Source organism: Lepus europaeus, chromosome 14 (genome assembly GCF_033115175.1).
Source record: "Lepus europaeus isolate LE1 chromosome 14, mLepTim1.pri, whole genome shotgun sequence".
In the NCBI taxonomy this organism is placed as follows: domain Eukaryota; kingdom Metazoa; phylum Chordata; class Mammalia; order Lagomorpha; family Leporidae; genus Lepus; species Lepus europaeus.
In genome coordinates this window covers 73,251,120-73,265,312 of record NC_084840.1, presented here as the reverse complement: position 1 = coordinate 73,265,312, position 14,193 = coordinate 73,251,120, and positions in this window count along the sequence as shown.

Genomic DNA, 14,193 nt, shown 5'->3' with positions numbered 1-14,193 from the left:
GGCACTGGGGAGTGAACCATGGATGGAAGATCTCTCTCTCTCTCTCTCTCTCCTTCTCTCTGCCTCTCTCTGTCATTCTGCCTTTCAAATAAATAATTTTTTTTAAAAAAACTATACATGAATTAAAAAATTTTGTTCCAAAACAATCTGTGATCCATTTTTTTCCACAAACTTTTAAAAAAGCATTTATTTTATTTATTATAAAGTGACAGAGAGAGAAGGAGAGACAACAAAGACATCTTCCATCATCTAGTTCACTTCCTAAATGTCTGTAATGGCTGGGATGAAAACCAGGAGCCTGGACCACTCCATCCAGGTTTGCCAAGTGGGTGTCAGGGGCCCAAGTACTTGGATCATCATTTGCTGCTTTCCCAGACAATAGCATTTGCTGTTTTCCCAGGTGTATAGCAGGGACCTGGGTCTTATACCAAGCAGCTGGGACTCAAACTGGTACTCCAATATAAAATGCTATTGCTGCAGGCAGTGGCTTAACCTGCTGTGCCACAACACTGAATCCTCCATAAACTTTTAAGTACCTCATACCACAATTTCTTCATCCATTCCTCTGCTGATGGTCACTTCAGTATTGTGAATAGTATTACAGTGAACATGGAGAACAGATATCTCTCTGAGAAACTGATTTCATGTTCTTTGGATATATATCCAGAAATAGGAGACTGCTAGATTATGTGGCAGGTCTATTTTTAATTTATTGAGGCACCTCCATGCTATTTCCCATAATGGCTGCACAAATTTACATTTCCACCTGCAGTGTACAGGGGTTTCCTTTTCTCCACATCCTCACACAGTACTTCCGGAATAAATTCCTGGCTCAGGATTCTATCAAATATGGCAATCCTCTGTTTAACAGATATCTAGAAAGCATCAGGGCCCGTGTTGTGGTGTAGTGGGGTGAAGCTACCGCTTGCAGCAGCAACATCCCATGTGGACACCAGTTCGAGTCCTGGCTGCTTCACTTCCAATCCAGCTCCCTACTAATGCTCCTGGGAAAGCAGTGGAAGATGGCCCAAGTCCTAGGGCCCCTGCACGCATGTGAGAGACCTGGAAGAAACTCCTAGCTCCTGGCTTCAGCTTGGCCCAGCTCTGGCTGTTGTGGCCATTTGGAGAGTGAACCAGAGGATGGAAGTTCTCTCTCTCTCTTTCTCTCTCTCTGTCTCACCTTCTCTCTCTGCAACTCCTTCAAATAAATAAAATAAATCTTGAGAGAGAGAGAGAGAGAGAGAGAGAGAGAGCATCAACTGTAGACCAGGTCTTGTTCTAGGCTCTGAGGGTCTGGTAATTTGTCAAGAGAACATTCCTTACTCTTGCAGAGTTTACTAGTTGAGAGTTTGTTGTGTCTCTTTCAATGGCTTTCACCAACTGTTTAAGGCTTGCCTTGGCCTGATCCTACACTCCCAAGGTGGCAAAGGCCCAGTTGAATGACAGCCAGCTCAGGGACTTGGGAGCTGCACCTGGGAGCCTGAAAATTGCCAGAAGCTCCTTTGGCTTCACCTGGGAAGTGCCTGCACCTCAGCTCACCCTTTGTCTTTGCCTGCCTTGCACGAATGCAGAACAAGACAGCTTTGTTCCCTCACTTTTCCCTCTCCTGCACAGGCACCATAGATGTCTGAATAGTACTGGAATTTATTAGCTACAAAATTGAGTCTTTGGCAGGAAATATCACGGTGACCTCCAACCGCTGTTAGGGGGACAAAAAAGACAAAACCAACCCCAAGTAAATCTGATTTTCCAATGCAATAGTTTTCTTTGTGAAAAAGTATAAGAAGCTATGGCTGCTTGACCTAGTGGTTAGGAGGCTGACCGAGTGTCTGGGGTTGATCCCCAGCTCCAGCTTCGGACTCCAGCTTCCTCCTATTGCAGATTCTGACGGTGATGGCTCAAGTCATTGGATTCCTGCCACCCCTGGGGGACACCTGGATGGAGTTCCCAGCTCCTGCCTTGAGTCTGCCTCTCTTTCTGTGTCTCATAAATAAATAAACAACATTGTTAAAAGGCAAACCAAAAGTAGAGTATGTTGGATTTTCTAAGACCTCTCAATATTTTCTCTGAAATGAATTAAGACCCTGTTGCCCAGTTGAACACCTGAGCCTAGTGTGGGCTGCTCCGGCCAATCACAGCGTCTCGTGGCTTGCCGCCATTCAGCAATGGAGTGTTACACTCTGCAGTGAAACTTGTCGCTGAACTTATCTGACCTTTAGCTGGTAAGCCGGAATTGCTTGCTGTCTCGCTTCCACCAGACTAATAGCACTTTTGAGTCCAGCTTAGGTTATCACTTGACATCCTTGAAATCCATTTCTAAGGTAAAATGGAAGCCTAATTGGGAAAAAAAAATCAATTTTTAATGAAACAAGTCTGATGCCAGATTTTATTATGCCATCCCCACTCACTGTTAAAACTGGGGCCTAGCCACCTCATTAAAATAAAAAAGTGTATAAGTCTTTTTTTTTTTTTAATCAATTTGTGAGCTCCCTGGGAATATTTGTGTAAGGAAATGTGGAGGTAGTGACGCAACAGCTCTGTTATATGTTGGCTATTTCTGTTGGTTTCTGTTGTTTTTAAAACCTGTAAAATGGAGGCATTAAGCTAAATGATATAAAAATGCTCTTAAAATTTGCCAATGTCTTTGTGAATCAAAAACTAAAAGGAAGCCCTTATAAGTATATACCAATAAGTACATCAGGGCAGATAATTCATATACTGTGGGAAATTGGCTTCTACCTCGCATTGAATATATTTTCAAAGAAAGTAGGACTCCTGACAGTTGTTATAGCACCTGGAAGTCTTGCAAAGTTCTCTTTAGTCTGGAAAAAGCAATCCAGAGGCCTAAGAATTAGACTTTTGGTGAAGAGATGCCAAGGCTCAGATTGTAGGTGGGACTGGGCTGTTAGGGCATCACTGGACTGGAACAGTTAACTTCCTCCTTCACCTGTTGAAAAATTATGAGAAGACTAAAGCTCTCTAAGGTTCCTCGTAGCAGCAATAATCTGTCAACCTTTGATTCTAAGGGTTTCTAGGACTGGATGACACACTTATCAGTCTCCTTCAGCACAGTTTATCTGTGGGCATGACATTGTGGGTAGCGAGGCAAAGATTTTGCTGGCCAATGGTTTCAAAGGACTAACAAGAAACTACATGTAAAAACTTCCAAGCAAAATACATATCAAGTGTCTCCAAAGTTCTGATCCATAGCTAACAATGATGTATACACCTTTTCATTCCTGAAGAACATTCTTATGGAAATCAATGAAATCTAGTCAAGCTATTTCAATTGGACACACCAATTGTCAGAGCACACATCACGGAGGGTTTAAAAACAATCCAATTTTTATCTTATGAATAGCAAAGCACTTACCTTGGAGACAAAAGATGCTAAAACAAACAGGCATTTTTGCAATATATACTGTGCTATGTATTTTAAAATAGTCTTAAAAGATTTTGGAGATGAAATGAGGTTTTATGGTGTCAATCTATATTTAGCTTCTGGCTCCTGGTAAAAATAAAATAAAAGAACAGCAATTGGGAGTTTTGGAAAATATCCATAAAAACAATTTGTTTACTGAGTAAATAAATAGTAGACAGTTAAAAATTCTCTGTGGGCTAGCTGAGAAAGTGACTCAAAGAAATTCGAGATGGAAGGGGCTTGTTTTATTATTGTTCTCTACGGGATGTTTCCTTGGGTTCTCTCCTTCTGGATTAAAAGTCAAATGACAATAACACTAACAATAAATTACATATGGCCAGTGCCTTGTGAGCAGTAGACATGTAAGATTCACATTGAAAGTGGTCCTTTGGTTTTATGACTTTCTTGGAGCCACCTAACAGCTGATGAGGAGAATTACCACAATAAAGGTACTTCACTAAATGGAGTGGGTCTAATCCCACGATTCGTCCTGAAGGCAGCTTGTTTTGGGTGCAATACTAAGGTCAATTTTCATTGTGGAATTATATATGTAAATGAAATTAATCACATTATAATGATATGTAATATTAGATATTACAAAATTACATTGCCTCTTTCATTGTAACCTCTTCTATAGAATAGAGAATCTCACCTTTCACTTCTTATGTTAATTCTTTTTATAATTTAGTTGGGCTATTTTCTACATGGTTCCTCTGACGTGTCCTGGCTTGGGAGAGTACAGAAACATAGGACATAGAGACCCACTTCCAGTGTCAAATAAGACAAATGGAGGGATTTCATGGCAAAACATTTGTATGGGCGAGAGAAGAGTTGGCATAAATAAATCTGTCTGAACAGAAAGGCAGTTAGGCAAGTTATTCACTGCAGATGGGTTAATGCAAAAAGCCAAACAAACAAAGCAGGACAGAAGCATGTGGGTAACTCACTCTCCAACTCTTATAATAAATAAATTACGTTAAGCCATGTATATAGCCACAGGGGTTTTGTTTTTATTTTACAGCCTGCCTTTTATCCCCTGGCTACTTGCAGGAGAAAAGAAAAAATCAACTCTCTTTGCTACTCTTCCATTATGGCTGCTTTGTTTCTCTTGAGTGTTTGGGCTTCTGTATATTTGCAGGGATTATTTCTCAATAGAGCAGTTGGGGTTTACACAGTCAAGGAATTGCCATTTCCAACGCGGCTCAGTCACCGCAACATGGCTGGCCTGCTTGTGTGCTGTAAAAGGTGGAATACACACTGGCTGGTTGTTATAGAAGGGGCTGTTTGTGGCCCATAGGAACAGGAAGATTGCAGCCCCGGGCCATGGTTGAGCTTCGGGAGGGGACACCTCACTGTCCTCTAACTATCTCAAGACTCAGGTCACTTGCTGGGCTGCATTCTGTGTTTCCCTACACAGGGGACTTCCTCTGGGTCTTGGCTAACGCACAGGAATTTGATGTTTAGAAAGTCACTTTCCTGTCCTTATAAACAACTTCACCATAATAACCTAGCTTCTGGCACCAGAGGTTCATTTAAATTTTGCTCAGCTTGGTTTACCATTAAGATTTAATTAGTAAACTCATTACAAAGACAGGAAATCTCTGACTTTCCCCTAATTCTCTTTCAGACCTTAGCAAGGACCCAGCCTGTCCCTTTGACTTTTGGACATTTGCACAAAGTTTTCTCTAAACATTGTTATTTATGTTACTGTAAGTCCCAGATAAAATACTGTTCTGTGCCTTTTGAAAATTGATGGAAGTAGCCTAGTCACTTAGAATTTAGGGTTTCAAGTTCTCTATTTAGAAAATACGCCCTGTTTGTGTTTTTGAACTTTCCAAGTCTGTTTGTATCCTCTCAACTCTTCTCAAACAGTAGAAATAAGGACCAAGATCGGGGGTTGGGAGAAGCAATGACAAGGGGACAAGGAGTGAAAACAGAAATATAAGTACTACCTGGTGACGCCCTCTAAGCAATCCATAGCACTTGGGCGGGCTCTCTTGCTGCCACTCAGAAGCCGTGACAGGAGGGAGAGCAGAACTTTAACTCGGTGGCCAAGGTGCAGTATTCATACTTGTGTTTTGCTGATCAAGAGCAGCAGCAATGGGGAAGCATTCACCAAAGAATTCAAAAGAAGGAAGGGCAAAATGCACACGCCCTCAGCTGACACTGAGCTTTGCTGTGTTAGAATCCAGGACTGAAGCATCGAGAGCTGGTAACAGCTTCATTGCACAAAGCTAGATGAATTCATCCTGAGAAAAGGAGGCCCCTTCAGGGAAAAGAGAGACTTTTGGATGCAAGCTTAAGTGTGATTGATGCCATAAGACTCACATGAAAACGTTTTACTTTGACCACACAATGATGATGATAAGACATTTAAAAGAGAAATTTCGTTTTCCTTCCAAATATCTCTTATTTTGTTTCAGCTTACGTCCTGCAAGCAGCTGAAGCCTTTCATGTGGTCTCTGGTCCTGATGGAAGGTTTTACATGCTTGGATGAGCAATTCCTCTCCAGAAATTCAATATTTTAAAACCTACCCATGAATAGCAACCATAAGCATGGATGTTGTGGAGCAATAGGTTAAGCCATGGCTTGGGAAACCCACATCCCATATCGGAGTGCCTGGGGTAGAGTTCCACATTTGCTTCTGATGCAGTTCCCTGCTAATGCACATCCTAAGAGGCTGCAGGTGATGGCTCACGTATGTGGGACTCTTCCCACACATATGAGAGACTGGGGTGGAGTTCCTGGCTTCTTGGCTTCCACCTGGCCTAGCACTGGCTGTTGTGGGCCTTTGGGGAGTGAATCAGCAGATGGAAAATCTCTCTGTGTCTCTTTCTCTCTCTGTTGCTCTGTCTTTCAAATAAATAAAAATAAATAAGTAAACTTTAAAAAAATAGTGGCTACCAGTTGTCTCTGATTTCAGATATGTATTATAAGTGAAGAATTAAAGATTTTTAAAAATCAATGTAACTGTTATGAGGGGGCCTAAGTTGCTAGTGATTTCTGTGCTCTTACTAAGTTTTTGCTCCAACAGAGGAAGAAAATATGGATCAGCAGCCCTTGTCTAGACTGTTGAGGAACAACTTACTATTTTATTCCTTTTAGTATTTTTGTTGTTGTTGGTGGTGGTGTTGTTGCTCTGTTTGTTCTACATAAGACCACTGGTTGAACTCTGTAATCAATACACAATCATTCTTAGGCGTTTAAAATTAACAGAAAAGTGATCTACGTTAAACATAGGAGTGGGAATAAGAGAGGGAGGAGATATATAGGTTGGCACATGCTCACTCGGACTTACCTCCAATGGTGGAACTAGAAATGTGCCAGGGGATTTCAACTCAATCTTACCAAGGAGGCAGGTACCAATGCTAGCGCACTTGGTAAAGTGATAAGTATAAATACACAACCGATCAAAAAGATAGGGTATGTGTCGAAGAGATTTCACAAATAAGACCAGTGTAAGCAAATAATGAAGGAAAGAATTAAAAGGGAGAGAATGATCCTGAGGGGGAAGCAGGACACACAGCAGACTCATAGAATGGCAAATGCCCAAAACAGCACTCCTGCCTCAGAATCAACCCTTGGGACATTCGGATCTGGCTAAAAGGTCCATGAGAGTCTCACAGGCATGGAAAGCCATGACACAGTGGCAAAAAACAATCTAAATGAAAGACCCTGGTGAACAAGACCCCAGTAGAAGGAACAAGCCATCAAGGAGAGAGGCGCCTTTCTCTGAAGGGAGGAAGGAACCTCCACTGTGACACGGCCTGGACTAAACAAGTTCAGAGTCGGTGAACTCAAGGGGCTTCCACAGCCTAGACAGCCCATAGCAAGAGTCTCGGGTGATTGCTGACGTCATAAATAAGAGTGCCAACTGTTAAATCAACAACGGGAGTCACTGGGTACATGCTCCCCACGCAGGATCTCTGTCCTTAATGTGTTTTACTATGAAACTTAAAAACACTACTAGTGGAACAATACCCTATACCTTGTGCGGTTGTGTGAGTGCAGCCTGTTGAAATCCTTGCTTAGTACATACTAAGTTGATCTTCAGTATATGAAGGTAATTGAAAATGAAACTCGATAAAGGGCGGGATGGGAGAGGGAGAGGGGAGGGCCATGGGAGGGAGGGAGGTTGGGGGGGGAAGCCACAACAATACAAAAGTTGCACTTTGTAAATTCACATTTATGAAATAAAAAATTAAAAATTAAAAAAAAAGAAAATATGGATCAGAAAGTCTAAGTGACTTTTTGGAGGTCACACAGCAAATTTGTAGGCAAGGTATAAATAAGATTTGTCTGTTTGTTGGAATGATATTCAGAGCCCTGAGCAATCTCAAAGGGAGAAGTTGTTTGTAGTGGTAAAAGTCCACTTTCAAATACTGAAAGGTGTTTCTCTGGAGCATTCTCTAAACCCCATGTTCTTGACAGCTTTTAGAGGCTGGGGAATGACCCTGAGGAGAGAGTAAACCCAACCCTTTTCTCTGGGAAGGCTCATCCAGAATGCTGCGGGAAATGTTCTGTCCCAAGGAAAAATCAAGCTCGGCTTGGCACAGGGGCTCAGACAGAGCCCAGGACTGGAAAGGGTAGCAGTCAAAGTGGAGAGCCACTTCTGACGTCAGTAGGCACCTCAACTGCACAGTTTCTAATAATTCTGGAAGCTAAAAATAGTGACCTTTTCTCCCCCTCGCCTTAGCCCTAGGTTTGGAAGTGGGCGGGATCCATGTGGGAACACAAAGCTGAGGCCATGGTAGAGTTTCAACTCTTGCTTAGAGGTGCTGGGGACAGGTCCGGTGTCCACAGACAGATCCAGTGAGAGTTTGATGAGGAGGCTGACGGTGCCACTGTCAACACTGTGTAGGGAGCCAGGAGAGGAGCCAGAAATTCTAACAGAACTGTTGGGAGAAAGAGAGAGAGAGAGAGAGAGAGAGAGAGAGAGAGAGAGAGAGAGGAAAAGCGACATAATGAGGACACAGAGGCACATAAAACTCCCAGGAAAGCGTCAGCACGGAGGGGTATGTGACTGGCCGCAGAGGTCACCGTTTTCAATTGGGGTTTCATTGAATGACAGTGCCATCATCAGAAACCACAGCAGATGTCCCCAGGAGCTCCCTAGAGAACCGCAGAAGTAAACACAGGGGGAGAGAGAGAGAGAGATGTGAGCCCCGAGTCCCCTCATGTCTCTGGATAAGGAGTTCTGCTTCGGAAGGTACACTAAAATACATACATTATATATATTTTTTTTTGGAAGGAGACTTTAGCAGTTATCAGGACATGAGAATGAAATGCAATGCACAAACTTGACCAAATCTCATATGGAAAATAATAGCTAAAAAAAAATTCCCAGTATAATCAGGAATATTTACATAGTCAATTATGTTATAGATTTAGGATTTCCCTAGGTGCGATTGTATTATAATAGTTAAGAGAAGATTACCTTTATTCTTAGGAAATACACTCTAATGTTGGGTTGAAGTTATTGATGCCTGAAACTTAGGAAACAGTTTGTGTGTGTGTGTCTGTGTGTCTGTGTGTGTGTGTCTGCACATACTTAAACAGAGGCCAGTTGAAAAAATATCGAAATTCCTAGGTTTCTACCTAGAGAATTGGTTAATACTGTGAGCCTTTGACACTATTCGTAGGCTAAATAAGAACAGTGAACACTAATGCAATATTTGCTCTGTGCCAGGCCCTTCCCCAAGATCGTCATATATCTAGTATACATCGTCATCTGTCTCTAAGTTGTAGACAGGTAAGCTACTCACACTCCTACAACGTTCACACTAATGGAGCTGGGATTCAGGTCGCAATGGTCAGATGCCAGAGTTTTGCTTTTTAATGACTATGGTATGCTTCCTTTCTACCTTTTACACGTGCAGGTGAACAAAGAGTAACTATTATTTATGTTGCATCAAAGTCTAGAAGTCCCGGTTGGGACCCAGGGAGGGAACCCGTTTTCAGAAATGATTGACGAAATGAAAGGGACATACACTTAGAAGGGAATGATTGCTTAAGCAACTCTCAGCATCAAATGGGAAGTCACGAGATCATCACCTTTAGGGAAGAAACTTAGGAGCTAGTTCTACAAAGGCAGGAATGAGTATTAAAAGCGTTCTGTCAAAACATACATCCCCAGTCAAGTCAATGGAGATGTTTTAGCAATATTCTTTGCTTGTGTGTGTTGACAGACAGAGGGCAGGTGATGACCACTGGGAAACTACACAGAAGTTCATGAGAATAGTATATTTGTCTCATTTAAAAAAAAATCTTTATTTATTTATTTTTATTTTGTTTGTGCTGGTTCAAGCCCCAAATGGCTGCAATGTCCTGGACTGCTCCAAGCCAAAGGTAGAGCCTAGAATTCCAGTCAGGTCTTGACCTTTTAATTTTTTTCCTCCTCTTAATGTTTCGAGTGGAGCAGAGACTTGAGAAGTTGTACCATTCTTTCTGCTTTTGCTTGAGGCCCAGAGTTAGAAGCTACTCCAACATTGAGGCTTGTTGTTAAACTTTAATTTTAAGCTCAGAGCAAAATTGACAAAGGCCCTTCCTAAGGACCATCTCAGCAAGCCATCTTGTCAGTGCAGTCTGTTTTCAGTGCTAAGTTCAACTTGAACGTTCCTCAGTCTCCATTCTGAGGCTCCTCTCATATGCTTTATCTGAACTGTAGCTTCCAAATAGGACTTTTGAATAAAGACTGCTTGGATAAAGGTTGTGCTGTGTTTTGACCCAATAGGACCATCAATTCTTGTGTAGAGCTTTGTGGTTCAGTATCTGCTTTAATGCTCACAACTATTCAATGAGGCGGATATAAATACTACTCCTCTTTTTTCAAGTTCTGATTATGCAATATTTCTGCAGGTTTTGGGAGTAGGGAGATATGACACTATACAACAGTTAGATTATCCTCAAAAATTTTAACAAGGTTTATTTTTGTATTCGAAAGGAAGAGAGAGACAGAGACAGAGAGAGAGAGACAGAAAGAGATATCTTTCATTCACTGGTTCACTACTCAAATGGTAACAACCAGCAGGGCTGGGCTAGGCCAAAGCCAAGAGACTGGAACTCTCTCACTCAGGTGGTGGGGACCAAGTACTTGGGCCATCATCTGCTGCCTTCCCAGGCACATTAGCAAGGAGCTGGCTCAGAAATGGAGCAGGCAACACTCAGCTGGCAGTACTCCAATATGGAATGCCTGCGATGCAAGTGGCATCTTAACCCTTTGTGCCACAACGCTGGCCCTATCCTCCAACTTTTGCTACTTATTTTATATTATGAGTGGTCTTCTCAATCAGTTACGTAATCAAATATTTACCTAATGTTCTTTGTGAATGGAATAAAAATGCTTTGGAAGATAAAAATAGAGTAAAAATGAAACAGTATCTGACATTGAGGATGGCAACATTGAGTAGTCGTTTGTTATCCATAAGTTCTTCAGTCAATGGCTGAAAGTGTACTGAAGCCCATATTTACTGTTTTTCCTATAAATACATACTTATGACATAATGTAATTGATAGTTTAGACAAGTAAGAGAGTACAACAGTAATTAATAAAAGAATAGAATAATTTTAACAATATATGGTAATAAAAATGTGCAAATATGTTATCTTTTGCTCTTTTTCTTTTTTTTAAGATTTATTTATTTATTTGAAAGGTAGAGTTACAGAGAGGGAGAGGCAGAGGCAGAGAGAGAAAGAGACTAAGACAGAGATCTTCCATGTTCTGGTTCACTCCCCAAAGGGCTGGGCCAGGTGGAAGCCAGGAACCAGGAGCTTCTTCTGGATCTCCCACATAGGTACAGGGACCCAAGTACTTGGGCCATCTTCTGTTGCTTACCCAGGTTCATTAGCAGGGAGCTGAATTGGCAATGGAGCAGCAGGACTTTATTTGTTGCCCACAAGGGATACCTGCACTGCAGACAGCGGCTTGCCCCCTATGCCACAGTGCCAGCACCTTTCTTTTCCAAAATAGTGTAATTTCTCATTGTCCTCTAGTAGTATTGTCAGAATGTAGATTGTGGGAAACTGCAATCACAGAAAATCACAAACTGTGGATAAGAGAGGATTTCTGTAGTTAGAATGAAAGCATGTGTAGTTTTCAAAAGATAATGAATTAAAGTGTTTAAGGCAAATGACAGAAAGTGATTTATATTTAAATCTTTTGAACACTTACTCTATTCCAGGTACTATTTATTCCAGCTGCTAGGAATTTAAGAGTGAACAAAAGAGGCAAAAGTTTGGCCTCTTAGAGCTGATGTTCTAGATAGCAAGAATAATAATAACTAGGATACATTTTTAAAAATGTAGTATGTTAGTGACAAGAACAAAAAGGAAAAACATCAAGCAGGAGGGGATAGTAACTGCTGAGGCTGACAGTGGTTAAAATTTTTTTCATAAACTTACTTTATTTATTTATTTATTTGAAAGGCAAAGAGGCAGAGAGAGAGAAAGAGAGAAAGAAAGAGATCTTTCATCCGCTGGTTCACTCCCCTGAGGGTCACAATAGCAGGAGCTGCACCGATCTGAAGCCAAGATCCAGGAGCTTTCTTTAGGTCTCCCATGTGAGTGCAGGGGCCCAAGGACTTGGGCCATCCCCTACTGCTTTCTCGGGCCATAGCAGAGAGCAGGATTGGAAGTGAAGCAGCCGGGACTTGAACCCTCACCCATAGGGGATGCCGGCACTGCAGGCAGAGGCCTTACCTGCTACACCACAGTGCTGGCTCCAGTGGTTAAAATTTGCAGCAGGATTTCCTAGGCAAGCCCCACTGAAGCCAGTTATGTAGCAACCTATGGAAAGAGAAATTTCAGGTGGAGGGAACAGACAGGACAGAGGCCATAGGAGGAGCATCTCAGAAGCCTGAGAAGGAAGGCAGAGGCAAAGCGACTGGAGTGGGTTGGTGAGGGAGGATTTCGGAGGAGGAGAAATCAGACAAATAACTGAAAACCAGATCTTGCGGGGCCAGTTGATCACGGCAAGGGCTTTCCAATTTACCCTGAGTGAGATGATTCTGAGCAGGGCAGTGGCATAATATGACTTGAATGACAGCAACGGTGGAAGCAGGGGGACCAGCACATAAGATCTCTCTCTCTCTCTCTCTCTCTCTCTCTCTCTCTCTCCCTCTCTCTCTCCCTCTCTGTGTGTGAACTTTTTATGTATTTTATTTACTCAGTCTGGGTCTCCCGCTTGAGCCATCACTGCTGCTTCCTATTGTAGTCATTAGCAGGAGCTAGAACTTGAACCTAGCCACTCCAATTTGGGATGTGAGTGTTCCAAGCAACATCTTAACTGCTGTGCCAAATGCCTGCTTCAATGGTGATTTTAAATCAATAAGAAAGTGAGGCTGGTGTTGTGGTGCAGTGGATTAAGCCATTGCTTGTGATGCCCACATACCATTTCAGTGTGCTGGTTTAAGACCTGGCTGCTCTGTTTCTGACCCAGTTTGCTGCTAACATGCCTGGGAAAGCAGCGGGTGATGGCCCAAGTACTTGGACTCCTGCCATCCATGTGGGAGACCAAAGTGGAGTCCCTGGCTCCTAGCTCCTGGCTTCAACTTGGTCCAGACCAGGCTGTTGTGGCCATTTGGGTAATGAGCCAGTGGATGGAAGTTTCTCTCTCTCCCTCTCCCTTTCCCTTTTCCTCTCCTCTCCTCTCCCCATCTCCTTGTCTGCAACTCTGCCTTTCAAATAAATGAAAAAAAAAATAAACTCAAGTACATGTACTTTTCTCCTGTTGTACTCAGATGCATGGGTGCAATGATGGAAGAGCTGAGTTTAACCAGGGTTGATTTTGCTAAGTGAGCATGATGCAGGCGAAATGAGGTGTATCTAAGAGAATGATTTTAATGAGTGTCCACAGAGCTAAAGTGGGCATGGAAAGAACTTAGAGCATGAAAAGGATTAGGAAAATAAATGGGTGGGAGAATCGATACCACAATTGAGAACTGAGGTATTAGGAGTGGATCAGAAAGAAAGAAATTACTAGTTGAGAAATGGGCTGCTTGAAATTAAAATAATTGTTAGGGGATTTCAGCTATTGATTATGACATGTTTAAGGGTGTGTCTGTGCTTGAAAGGATGGTGGGAATGAACTGACTGGAGTAGAGGGTGTTAAGGAACTGAGAGCAAAAGATCATCCATGAAGATATTTAGATGGGTAAGAATTGTGAGAGGACTTTGTTGGAGAGGGTGATACTTGACAAAGGACTGAAGTCTTTAAGAAATTGACTGGGAGTGGGGAGCAGGGCTGAGTAGGTGAGTGCCATGAAGAAGGTAATTGCTTGCATACAGAGGGGAGAGAGAAGTGCTTGCAGACGGTTGAATGTGACTACCAGCAGACATAGTGAAAGGGTTTCCAAAGACATGGATGGGTAATCCAAAGAGGCTAGAGAAGGCCAAGCTTAAGTTGAATGGCAATCAGAATCCAGGAAAAAAGGTTGGTATAGGAGTTCCTAGCTCCCTATTTGATGTAGGAAGTAAGATTAGCTCTGAAGGTCCCAAATCAGAAACAGAGAGGGAGGCTGTGGTGCTGAGGGGAGGGGCATGAAGGGAGAGTTTCCAGGAGTATGCCGTGTTCTGGTTCCCACCCAACTCCTTGTGATTCCATCAGATGGAGATGTAGAATCTTGAAGAGACGCTCTTACTCCAACTTGGAAGCTCTCTGTATTCCTCCAACAGGGGCCTGCCTAGGGATTCTGTCACTCAACTTCTAGGCAAGTGCTTGCTCATGTGTCCCTGAGCCTGCCAAAGGCCAATCATTCCTTCAACTCTGAGCCTG